Source organism: Bison bison, unplaced genomic scaffold (genome assembly GCF_000754665.1).
Source record: "Bison bison bison isolate TAMUID 2011002044 unplaced genomic scaffold, Bison_UMD1.0 scf7180017864525, whole genome shotgun sequence".
NCBI lineage: Eukaryota > Metazoa > Chordata > Mammalia > Artiodactyla > Bovidae > Bison > Bison bison.
The window spans coordinates 8,733,204-8,744,422 of NW_011495076.1; positions in this window are offsets into that span (position 1 = coordinate 8,733,204).

Below are 11,219 nucleotides of genomic sequence, written 5' to 3' on the forward strand. Positions count from 1 at the left end.
GTGGTTGGAAATTTAAATAAGGAAAAAATATTTCTGTGATGTTTTACGTGCAACTCTTTCCCTTAATTTTAAAATGTTAACAGTAACTTGTATCACAACTTGGTTTAAAAAAAAATCAATAAACTTTGTTTTTTAAGCATTTTAGTTTATCAGCAAAACTGACCAGGAAGTACAGTTTCTGTGTGTTCCCCACACATACACAACTTCCTCCACTATGGATGCCCCACATTACAGTGGTACATTTATCACAATTGTTAGACCTACACTGTCAACTTACTGTCACCCAAAGTCTGTTGTTTACTTTAGGATTCACTATTGGTGTTATATGTTTCATGGATTTGGCCTGAATGGCACCCCACTCCAGTACTCTTGCTTGGAAAATCCCATGGACAGAGGAGCCTGTTAGGCTGCAATCCATGGGGTCACTAAGAGTCGGACACGACTGAGCGACTTCACTTTCACTTTTCACTTTCATGCATTGGAGAAGGAAATGGCAGCCCACTCCAGTGTTCTTGCCTGGAGAATCCCAGGGACGGGGGAGCCTGGTGGGCTGCCATCTATGGGGTCTCACAGAGTCGGATACGACTGAAGTGACTTAGCATAGCATAGCATAATGACATTATCCCCTAGTGTAGTATCGTATCTAGGTACATAGATTCACTCCCCTAAAAATCCTCTATGTTCTCCCTATTCATCCCTCCCTCTCCTCCACCAGCCCCTGGACACCACTGATTTTTTTACTGTCTCCATTTTTCCCTCTTCCAGAATGTCATATCAGTTCAGTTCAGTTGCTCAGTCATGTCCGACTCTTTGCGACCCCATGAATTGCAGCACGCCAGGCCTCCCTGTCCATCACCAACTCCAAGAGTTCACCCAAACTCATGTCCATCGAGTTGGTGATGCCATCCAGCCATCTCATCCTCTGTCGTCCCCTTCTCCTCCTGTCCCCAATCCCTCCCAGCATCAGGGCCTTTTCCAATGAGTCAACTCTTCGCATGAGGTGGCCAAAGTACTGGAGTTTCAGCTTCAGCATCAGTCCTTCCAATGAACACCCAGGACTCGTCTCCTTTAGGATGGACTGGTTGGATCTCCTTGCAGTCCAAGGGACTCTCAAGAGTCTTCTCCAACACCACAGTTCAAAAGCATCAATTCTTCGGTGCTCAGCTTTCTTCACAGTCCAATTCTCACATCCATACATGACCACCGGAAAAACCATAGCCTTGACTAGATGGACCTTTGTTGGCAAAGTAATGTCTCTGCTTTTGAATATGCTGTCTAGGTTGGTCATAACTTTTCTTCCAAGGAGTAAGCGTCTTTTCACTTCATGGCTGCAATCACCATCTGCAGTGATTTTGGAGCCCAAAAAAAAACAAAAAACAAAGTCTTATACTGTTTCCACTGTTTCCCTATCTATTTCCTATGAAGTGATGGGACCAAATGACATGATTTAGATTTCTGACTGTTGAGCTTTAAGCCAATAGATGGAGTCATAACATATGTAGCCTTTTCAGATTGGCTTCTTTCACTTAGCATGCATTTAATGTTCTTCCTGGTTTTCTTCTTCTTTTTTCCCCCTAAGTTCTGGTAATATTATTTCCCCCAACTCTCTTTTTCTATTGTCACTGAAGTATAAAATCATTCAAAGATGAAAGAGTAAGATTAGTAGGGTACAATTAAGCATATGCCTGAATCACTTGTTTCTGATGCTGTAAGTTACCTTTGAGTTTTAAGAGAGTTCATAGGAACAGTCTGGTCTATTCACAGAAAAACTGAGCACATCTGGAAAAATGTAATTAAATATCTTGGATTTTAAAAATCCTTTGAGTATGGCTTTATAACATCTTTTCACAAAACCTCATTTAAAGGAATTCCAACAGGTACTAAAGCATCATCCAAAATAATGTGCTGCAGTATCAAGGGGGCATGCACAGGAGTGCAAACTGAGGGACTGAAGGAAAGAATATTCAACAGCCTAAAACTTGAGAGGCATCAAAAATACTATTTAAGACATTCAGAAATCAAATCAAATAATTTCTTCCTCAGTAGGGACATGGCTTTCCATCTAGACCATTCATTTTTGCTCTTGTCTAGATGACTGTGCTTGTATGGGAGGATCATCACAAATTGTACCTTTGCCTTTCTGTTATTCTGAAAATGAGCTTCAGTAATCAAAAGAAAATTCTAGTAATTTAGGAAGAAATGTGGAAAGTAAAATTTTAAGAAGCCATATTGGAGCCTATCAAGCTGAAAGAATTATAAACATTATATTCTCAAAAATGAACAAAAAATCCAAGATTGAAACTGCAGCTTGAGTGCGAGATTTTAGGACTCAGTTTCCTGAAATTTACAAGAAAGATCATTGAAACCTGATTTTGAATTAATACCTGTGAGGTTTAATTTTGTCAGCTATATAAACCAAAGTCATCTTTAAAATATATAGAGTTCAATTATCTTTCTTATTCCTCTTCTAATATTTTTTTCACAGTAATGCTTGCATAAGGGTTAAAAGGATCAAGTAGTGCAGAAGAGATTATTAAGAATAACTGTCTACCATCCCATTCAGTTCACAAACTCATACTATTCCTTGTTCTTCCTATCATAAAAAATATCTCTTTTCAACTTTTATGCAAGTTATTACAAAGCAACTAAATATTAGACATAATTTATTAATGTTAGTATAATATTTGGTTTATCTATTGACCAAATTGATCACATGGACCACAGCCTTGTCTAAGTCAATAAAACCATGAGACATGCTGTATAGGGACACGCAAGATGGACAGGTCATGGTGGAGAGTTCTGACAAAACATGGCCCACTGGAGAAGGGAATGGCAAACCACTTCAGTATTCTTGCCTTGAGAACCCCATGAACAGTATGAAAAGGCAAAAAGGTAGGACACTGAAAGATGAACTCCCCGGGTAGGTAGGTGCCCAATATGCTACTGGAGAAGAGTGGAGAAATAACTCCAGAAAGAATGAAGAGACAGAACCAAAGCGAAAACAGTACACAGTTGTGGATGTGACTGGTGATGGAAGTAAAGTCTGATTCTGTAAAGAACAATATTGCATAGGAATGGGGAATGTTAGGTCCATGAATCAAGGTAAATTGGAAGTGGTCAAACAGGAGGTGGCAAGAGTAAATATCTAAATTTTAGGATTCAGTGAACTAAAATGGACTGGAATGGGCAAATTTAATTCAGATGACCATTATATCTACTACTGTGGGCAAGAATCCCTTAGAAGAAATGGAGTAGCCATCATAATCAACAAAAGAGTCCAAAATACAGTACTTGGATGCAATCTGAAAAACAACAGAAGAATCTCTGTTCATTTCCAAGACAAACCATTCAATATCACACTAATCCATGTCTATTCCCCGACCAGTAATGCTGCAGAAGCTGAAGTTGAGTGGTTCTATGAAGACCTACAAGACCTTCTAGAACTAACACCCCCCAAAAGATGTACTTTTCATTATAGGGGACTGGAATGCAAAAGTAGGAAGTCAAGAGATACCTGAAGTAACAGGCAAATTTGGTCTTGGAGTACAAAATGAAGCAGTGCAAAGGCTAACAGAGTTTCCCAAGAGAACGCACTGGTCATAGCAAACACCTTCTTCCAACAACATAAGAGATGACTCTACACATAGACATTACCAGGTGGTCAATACTGGAATCAGACTGATTATATTCTGTACAGCCAAAGATGGAAAAGCTGTATACAGTTAGCAAAAACAAGACCAGGAGCTCTGACTGCGGCTCAGATTATGAACTCCTTATAGCCGAATTCAGACTTAAATTGAAGAAAGCAAGGAAAGGAAAACCACTAGACCATTCAGGTATGACCTAAACCAAATCCCTTGCAATTATACAGTGCAAGTGACAAATAGTTCCAAGGGATTAGATCTGGTGCAGTGCCTGAAAACTTATGGATGGAGGTTTGTGACATTGTACAGGAGGCAGAGATCAAGACCATCCCCAAGAAAAAGAAATGCAAAAGGAAAAATGGTTGTCTGAGGAGGCCTTAAAAGAAGACAAGCTAAAGGCAAAGGAAAAATGGAAAGATATACCCATTTGACTGCAGAGTTCCAAAGAATAGCAAGGAGAGATAAGAAAGGCTTCCTCAGTGATCAGTGCAAAGAAATAGAGGAAAATAATAGAATGGGAAAGACTAGCGATCTCTTCAAGAAAATTAGAGGTGCCAAGGGAATATTTCATGCAAAGATGGGCACAATAAAAGACAGAAATGGTATGAACCTAACAGAAGCAGAATATTAAGAAGAGGTGGCAAGAATACACAGAAAAACTATGCAAAACAGATCTTGATGTACCAGATAACCATGATGGTGTGATCACTCACCTAGAGCCAGACATCCTGGAATGGGATGTCAAGTGGGCCTTAGGAAGCATCACTATGAACAAGGTAGTGGAGGTGATGGAATTCAAGTTGAGCTATTAAAATCCTAAAAGATGATGTTGTGAATGTGCTGCACTCAATATGCCAGAAAATTTGGAAAACTCAGCAGTGGCCACAGGACTGGAAAAGGTCAGTTTTCATTCCAATTCCCAAAAAAGACAATGCCAAAGAATGCTTAAACTATCACACAGTTGTACTCATCTCACACACTAGCAAAGTAATGCTCAAAATTCTCCAAGCCAGGCTTTAACAGTATGTGAACTATGAACTTCCAGATGTTCAAGCTGGATTTAGAAAAGGCAGAGGAACCAGAGATCAAATTGCCTGTATCCTATGAATCATCAAAAAAGAAAGAGAGTTCCAGAAAAATATCTACTTCTGCTTTATTGACTATATCAAAGCCTTTGACTGTGTGGATCACAACAAACTGTGGAAAATTCTGAAAGAGATGAGAATACCAGACCACCTGACCTGCCTCCTGAGAAATCTGTAAGCAGGTCAAGAGGTAACAGGTAGAACTAGACATTGGAACAACAGACAGTTTCCAAATCGGGAAAGGAGTACATCAAGGCTGCATATTGTCACCCTGCTTATTTAACTTTTATGCAGACTACATCATGCAAAATGCTGGGCTGGATGAAGCACAAGCTGGAATCAAGATTGATGGGAGAAATATCTACAACTTCAGATATGCAGATGACACCATCCTTATGGCAGAAAGCAAAGAAGAACTAAATAGTTTCTTGATGAATTGGCGGATTCATTTTGATATTTGGCAAAACTAATACAATTATGTAAAGTTTAAAAATAAAATAAAATTAGGAAAAAAAATTAAAAAAAAAAAAGAAAGAGGAGAGTAAAAAAGTTGAATTAAAGCTCAACATTCAGAAAACTAAGAACATGGCATCCGATCCCATCACTTCATGGCAAATAGATGGGGAAACAATGGAAACAGTGAGAGACTTTATTTTCTTGGGCTCCAAAATCTCTGCAGATGGTGACTGCAGCTATGAAATTAAAACACACTTGATCCTTGGAAGGAAAGCTATTATCAACCTAGACAGCATAGTAAAAAGCAGAGATATTACTTTGCCAGCAAAGATCCAACTAGTCAAAGCTATGGTTTCTCCAGTAGTCATGTATGGATTTGAGAGTTGGACTATAAAGAAAGCTGAGCGCTGAAGAATTGATGCTTTTGAATTGTGGTGTTGGAGAAGATTTTTGAGAGTATTTTGGACTTCAAGGAGTTCCAACCAGTCCATCCTAAAAGAAGTCAGTCCTGAATATTCATTGGAAGGACTGATGTTGAAGCTGAAACTCCAATACTCTGGCCACCTGATTCAAAGAACTGACACTAGAAAAGACCCTGATCATGGAAAGATTGAAGGCGGGAAGAAAAGGGGATAACAGAGGATGAGATGGTTGGATGGCATCACTGACTCAATGGACATGAGTTTAAGTAAGCTCCAGGAGTTGGTGATGGACAAGGAAGCCTTGGATACTTCAGTCCATGGAGTCTCAAAGAGTCGCACACGACTGAGTGAACTGAATTGAACTGAATTGAGTTGACTTAGCATTGTGAAATTTGAAGATTCATTTCAATAAAATCTTATCCATTTTAATAGTTATTAGAGTTTTTTATTTGTTAACTACTTTTGTAATATAAAACTGTATTTCTGTATTTTCAGTTTCTGGTTTCACATGTAAGGTTCATGGAAGTTTCCACTCCATCCTGACAATTAGTAAAAAGCTGAATACTTTGAAAAAAACATAAATTCTTCTTGGAATCAGAAGAGAGGGGAGGACACTGGGCAAACCACTGCCCCCCCGCCCAGGTTGGAGAGATAAACAGGTCAACACAAGGAGTCATGGCTTCCTGTAGCAGAGAGTCACAATTGGAAACTACCAGGGGAACCAGTGACAAGACAGGAAAACTCTAACTGTAATTGATGAATTGCTGGAAGGTGAGTGTGGACAACTGTGACTGTTAAAAATTCCCAAAGGACCCAGTGAAATTGGAGGTCACTATACTTTTGTTAGTTTCACCTCTGGAGCTCAATCAGATCTTTCAGTAAATATTGAATAAAAATACTTATATGTAAAAAAATAAATGACAGTAATGATACAAGGTCAGGAAGGATAAATTAGGATTATTTTATTATAAAATACTCCCATACTTATGAAGCAATATGGTTTTATTCAAAAGTGGCCTTCAGTTAATTGCAAATGTATATTGCAAACTCTAAAGCAACCACTAAAAACAGTTCGTTTTTTTTTAAAAAAGCATAAATGATACTCCTAGAAATGAAAGAAAATGGAATTATATAAAATATTTGGGTAAAAACACAAAAGATAGAAAAACAGGGGAGACAAAAATAGAAACAATGAACAAGGGTAGCAAATAGAAAACAATAACAAATATGGTAGATACTAATCCAATGATATCAATAATTACTTTGAACGTATGTGGTTTAAATTCACGTTAGAAGACAGTGATTGTTAAAGTGGACTTCCCAGGTGACTCAGTGGTAAAGAATCTGCTTGCCAATGCATGAGAGGCAGGTTCAATCCCTGGGTCAGGAAGATCCCCTGGAGTAGGAAATGGCAACCCACTTCAGTATTCTTGCCTAGAAAATTCTACGGACAGAGGACCCTGGTGAGTTTACAGTCCATGGAGTTATAAATAGTCAGACGTGACTAAGCATGCACACACATATTGTCTATAATAAAACCACTTTAAATATAAAAATGCATATAGACTAAAAGTAAATGGATGGAGAAATGTACACCATGCTATCACTAATCAAAATAAAGTAAGAGTAGGTATATTAATTTCAGACCATAAATTTCAATGTAAGGAAAGTTATCAGGGATAAAGAAAAGCATTTCATAGTGATGAATTCAGTTCATCAGGGATCAGTTCACCAAAAACATAACAACCCTGAACATGTTTGTACCTCAGAACAGAGCATCAGATTATGTGAGGCAAAAACTAATGGAACTGCATGGAGAAATAGATGACTCCATTATCATAGCTGTATATTTCACCACCTCTCAGAAGTGGACAGATACAGTAGATAGAAAATTAGTAAGGACACAGTTAAACTGAACAGCACCGTCATAAATACATGACTGTATTTATGGGGGTCTATTTCTGTGTTCTCTGTTCTGTTCCACTAATCTTTATGTTTATTCTTTTGCCACTGCTACACTTTCTTGATTACTTTAGCTTTATAGTAAGTCTTAAAGTTAGGTTGTGACAGTCCTCCATCTTTGTTCTCCTTTAATATTGTATCATCTATTCTGGGTTTTTTGCTTCTCCAAGTAAATTTTAGAATTAGTTTGACAAAAGAACAAAGGCAAATCAGTGAAACAAAGATAGTCTTTTCAACAAATGGTGCTGGAACATCTAACATCTACATGCAGGAAAATGAATCTGTATACAGACCATACACTCTTCACAAAAGTTATCTCAAAATGAATCATAGAGCTAAATGTAAAATGCAAAAGTATAAATTTATACTTCTATAAAATTCCTAAAATTCATATCAAAACAACTGTGAGATACCAATACAAATCTACTAGTATGGCCAAATCTGGAACACTGTAACAACAAATGCTGGTAAGGATGTAGAACAAGAAATCTTCCTTTCTGGTGGTAATGAAAAATGGTACAGCTCCTTTGGAAGACTGTTTGGCAGTTTCTTAAAATAGTAAACATATTCTCATCATATGTTCCAGCAATTGTGCCTACCTAAAGGAGTTGATAGCTTATATGTACTCAAAAACCTGCACACAGATGATTATAGCATCTTTAATCATAAATGCCCAAAGCTAGAGGCAACCGAGCATCCTTTTCAGTAGGTGAATGGATAAATAAACTGTAGTACATCCAGGCAATGTAATATTATTCAGGACTAAAAAGAATGAATTATCAAACTGTGAAAAGATACGGAAGAATCTTAAATTATTTCTAAGTGAAAGAAGGCAAGCTGAAAAGGCTACATACTGTATGACTCCAACATTCTGGAAAAGGCAAAACTATGGAGACAGTGAAGTGATGAGTAGTTGCCATGGATTCTGGAACAATGGGGAAAGGGATGAATATGCAGAGGATGGAGGATATTTAGGGCATTGAAAATGCTTTGTATGACAGCATAATGATAGATGCATGTCACTATGCATTTGTCCAAACCCATAGAATACAACACCAAAAGTGAATGTTAATGTAAACTATGGACTTTGGGTGATAATGAAATGCCAATGTAGGGTCATCAGTTATAACAAATGTACCACTCTGCTGCGAGGATCTTGATAATGGAGGAGACTGTAGTTGTAAGGGGAAAATGGGTTTATGGGATATCCCTACACCTTCCTCTCAATCTGCTTTGAACCTAAAACTTCTGTGAAAAGTAAAATCTTAAGTGAAAACTCTATTTCTTGCTCCATCCAACTTTAGAGAGCATCTGTTGATCACTCATCCCCCAACTGTTTCATGAGATTACTAATGTCCCTCTGCTCTCTCCACTTTGCCTTTCCATTATAACTCTCAGTCTCTCAGCTACACCATTAATTCCACAGACCTATGACTAAAAACATTAATATTCTGTTTTGTAAGCATATTTAAGTCCTACTTCAATTTATTAACCAGTATTGACTATCTTTTGGGCTTCCTCTTAATATAGACAGTTCCATCATAATAAACAAAAACAATGGACAACTTTCAGTATCTGCAAATTTTAGTTTTTTTAAGCTTTGCAAGACCTTGCTGCTGCTGCTAAGTTGCTTCAGTCATGTCCAACTCTGTACGACCCCATATATGGCAGCCCACCAGGCTCCCCAATCCCTGGGATTCTCCAGGCAAGAACACTGGAGTGGGTTGCCATTTCCTTCTCCAAGGCATGAAAGAGAAAAGTGAACGTTAAGTCTCTCAGTCGTGCCTGACTCTTAGCGACCCCATGGACTGCAGCCCTCCAGGCTCCTCCGTCCATGGGATTTTCCAGGCAAGAGTACTGGAGTGGGTGCCATCATCTTCTCTGTTGCAAGACTTTACTTCTTGATAAATTATTAAACTGAACTTATTGAGATCGACCTTTTATGCCAGGGATAAATTATGATTTAGGCTCTGTTACTGTTTTTGTCATCACTGGTACAAATTTATCAGGAACAACACATGATTATACATAACTTTTATGGATCATTTTATGGCCTTTGACTCTAATTACACAGTTAAAGGTATAACCAAATGAATTTAGTACAGGCCAGAAGCTTTTGATATAACCTGCACTTAGAAACAGTCTCCTGATGAGTCATGTAATAATTTCCAGTGAATAAAACATGGCTGTGTTCTGGCTTCCCTCCTCTTCCACTAGTTATTTAATAACTCCATACTTTTTTTTGAGTGAGTTTGGAATAAACACCTGCTGGCTCTCCAACTAGAGAGAACAAGAAAATAATCTCTTTTGTGTGTTTTGGGAACATTATATTACTGTCACAAATTAGGAGTGGTGTTAGCAGTGCTATCTAATTAATGTCAGATAGAATGACTAATCATCAACTATTGCAAGAAGAGAGTTATCATTTTAGGTAATGAGCATCCAGCTTTCATCTAGTTTATCGTGAGCAGGCTTGCAGTGTTCCCTAAATCCGGATGCATCAGAATTACTTAGGAAGCATTTTAGGCATACAGTCTCTGGGGACCCACCCACAGAGATTCTCAGTTAGTGGATGTGTTGGAATGATTTAGAAAATCTTCTAAGTGATGCTAAGACAAAGCCAGGTTTTGTAACTACTGTATTCAGCAAGCCAGATTGTTCATTATTTAAAGACACATTATGTAATATGAGAGGGCCATCAAAAAGTCACATGATTTCTATAGAAATAAACTTTAAAAGAATTTTTGAAAAAAAAGTTGATGTCTACAGTAGGTGTTTAGTAGCACTTGCTTAAATTTTTTTTTTTTTTTTAAATGTATCATGGGCATTCTGTTGATGTTTCCTTTGGACACTAGATTATCCATTTTTATATAAGTTGGAATGAATGCAAAGTTGTTTTCTAAGGGTATTTTTTCTCCCATGGTTACCCATAGAATCATTTACACAAAAGTGAGATTTCTGTTATGTTTCAACTCATTCGCTCGAAGAGCTAATGTATGCTTCTTTTTAGGTTGAACATATGCTTTATGTCTTTGGTTCTGTTAACCTGAATTTCTCCCTAAATGTTTGATCATTAATGTATATAAATCAGTATATACTAAGTGGTAACATAAAATATACTCTGGATACTTATTAAATGGTATAAACTTGAACTCTCTGCTGTCCAATATTTATAAAACTTTTGTTGAAATATTAATCTTGAAGGAATAAATTAAATACATGCGTTACAACTCAAATAAAATTGAGTCTTGAATCAAGACAAACCAACAGAGGATTGAGTAGTATTCTGCATTGTTTTAGTCCCTAGCACATGGCTTTTATTAGCATTAGACAACCAGTTTCCATTGAGAGAACAAAAATCTATAGAAAACCATAATGCTAGTTAATTTAGGATTGTATATTAATATATCCAGTGTTTAAATTAATAGAAAATTTTCAAAAGCAGAATATATAAAACCATTAAAGAGATAGGGGAGAATGTATCAGTATCTTTCAGTTTATGGGATCTAACCGTACATGTAATGTACATGTACATTAATTGTAGACTCACATTTTTTCCTGCTACTACATACATCAGACCAGATCAGTCGCTCAGTCATGTCTGACTCTTTGCGACCCCATGAATCGCCTCCCTGTCCATCACCAACTCC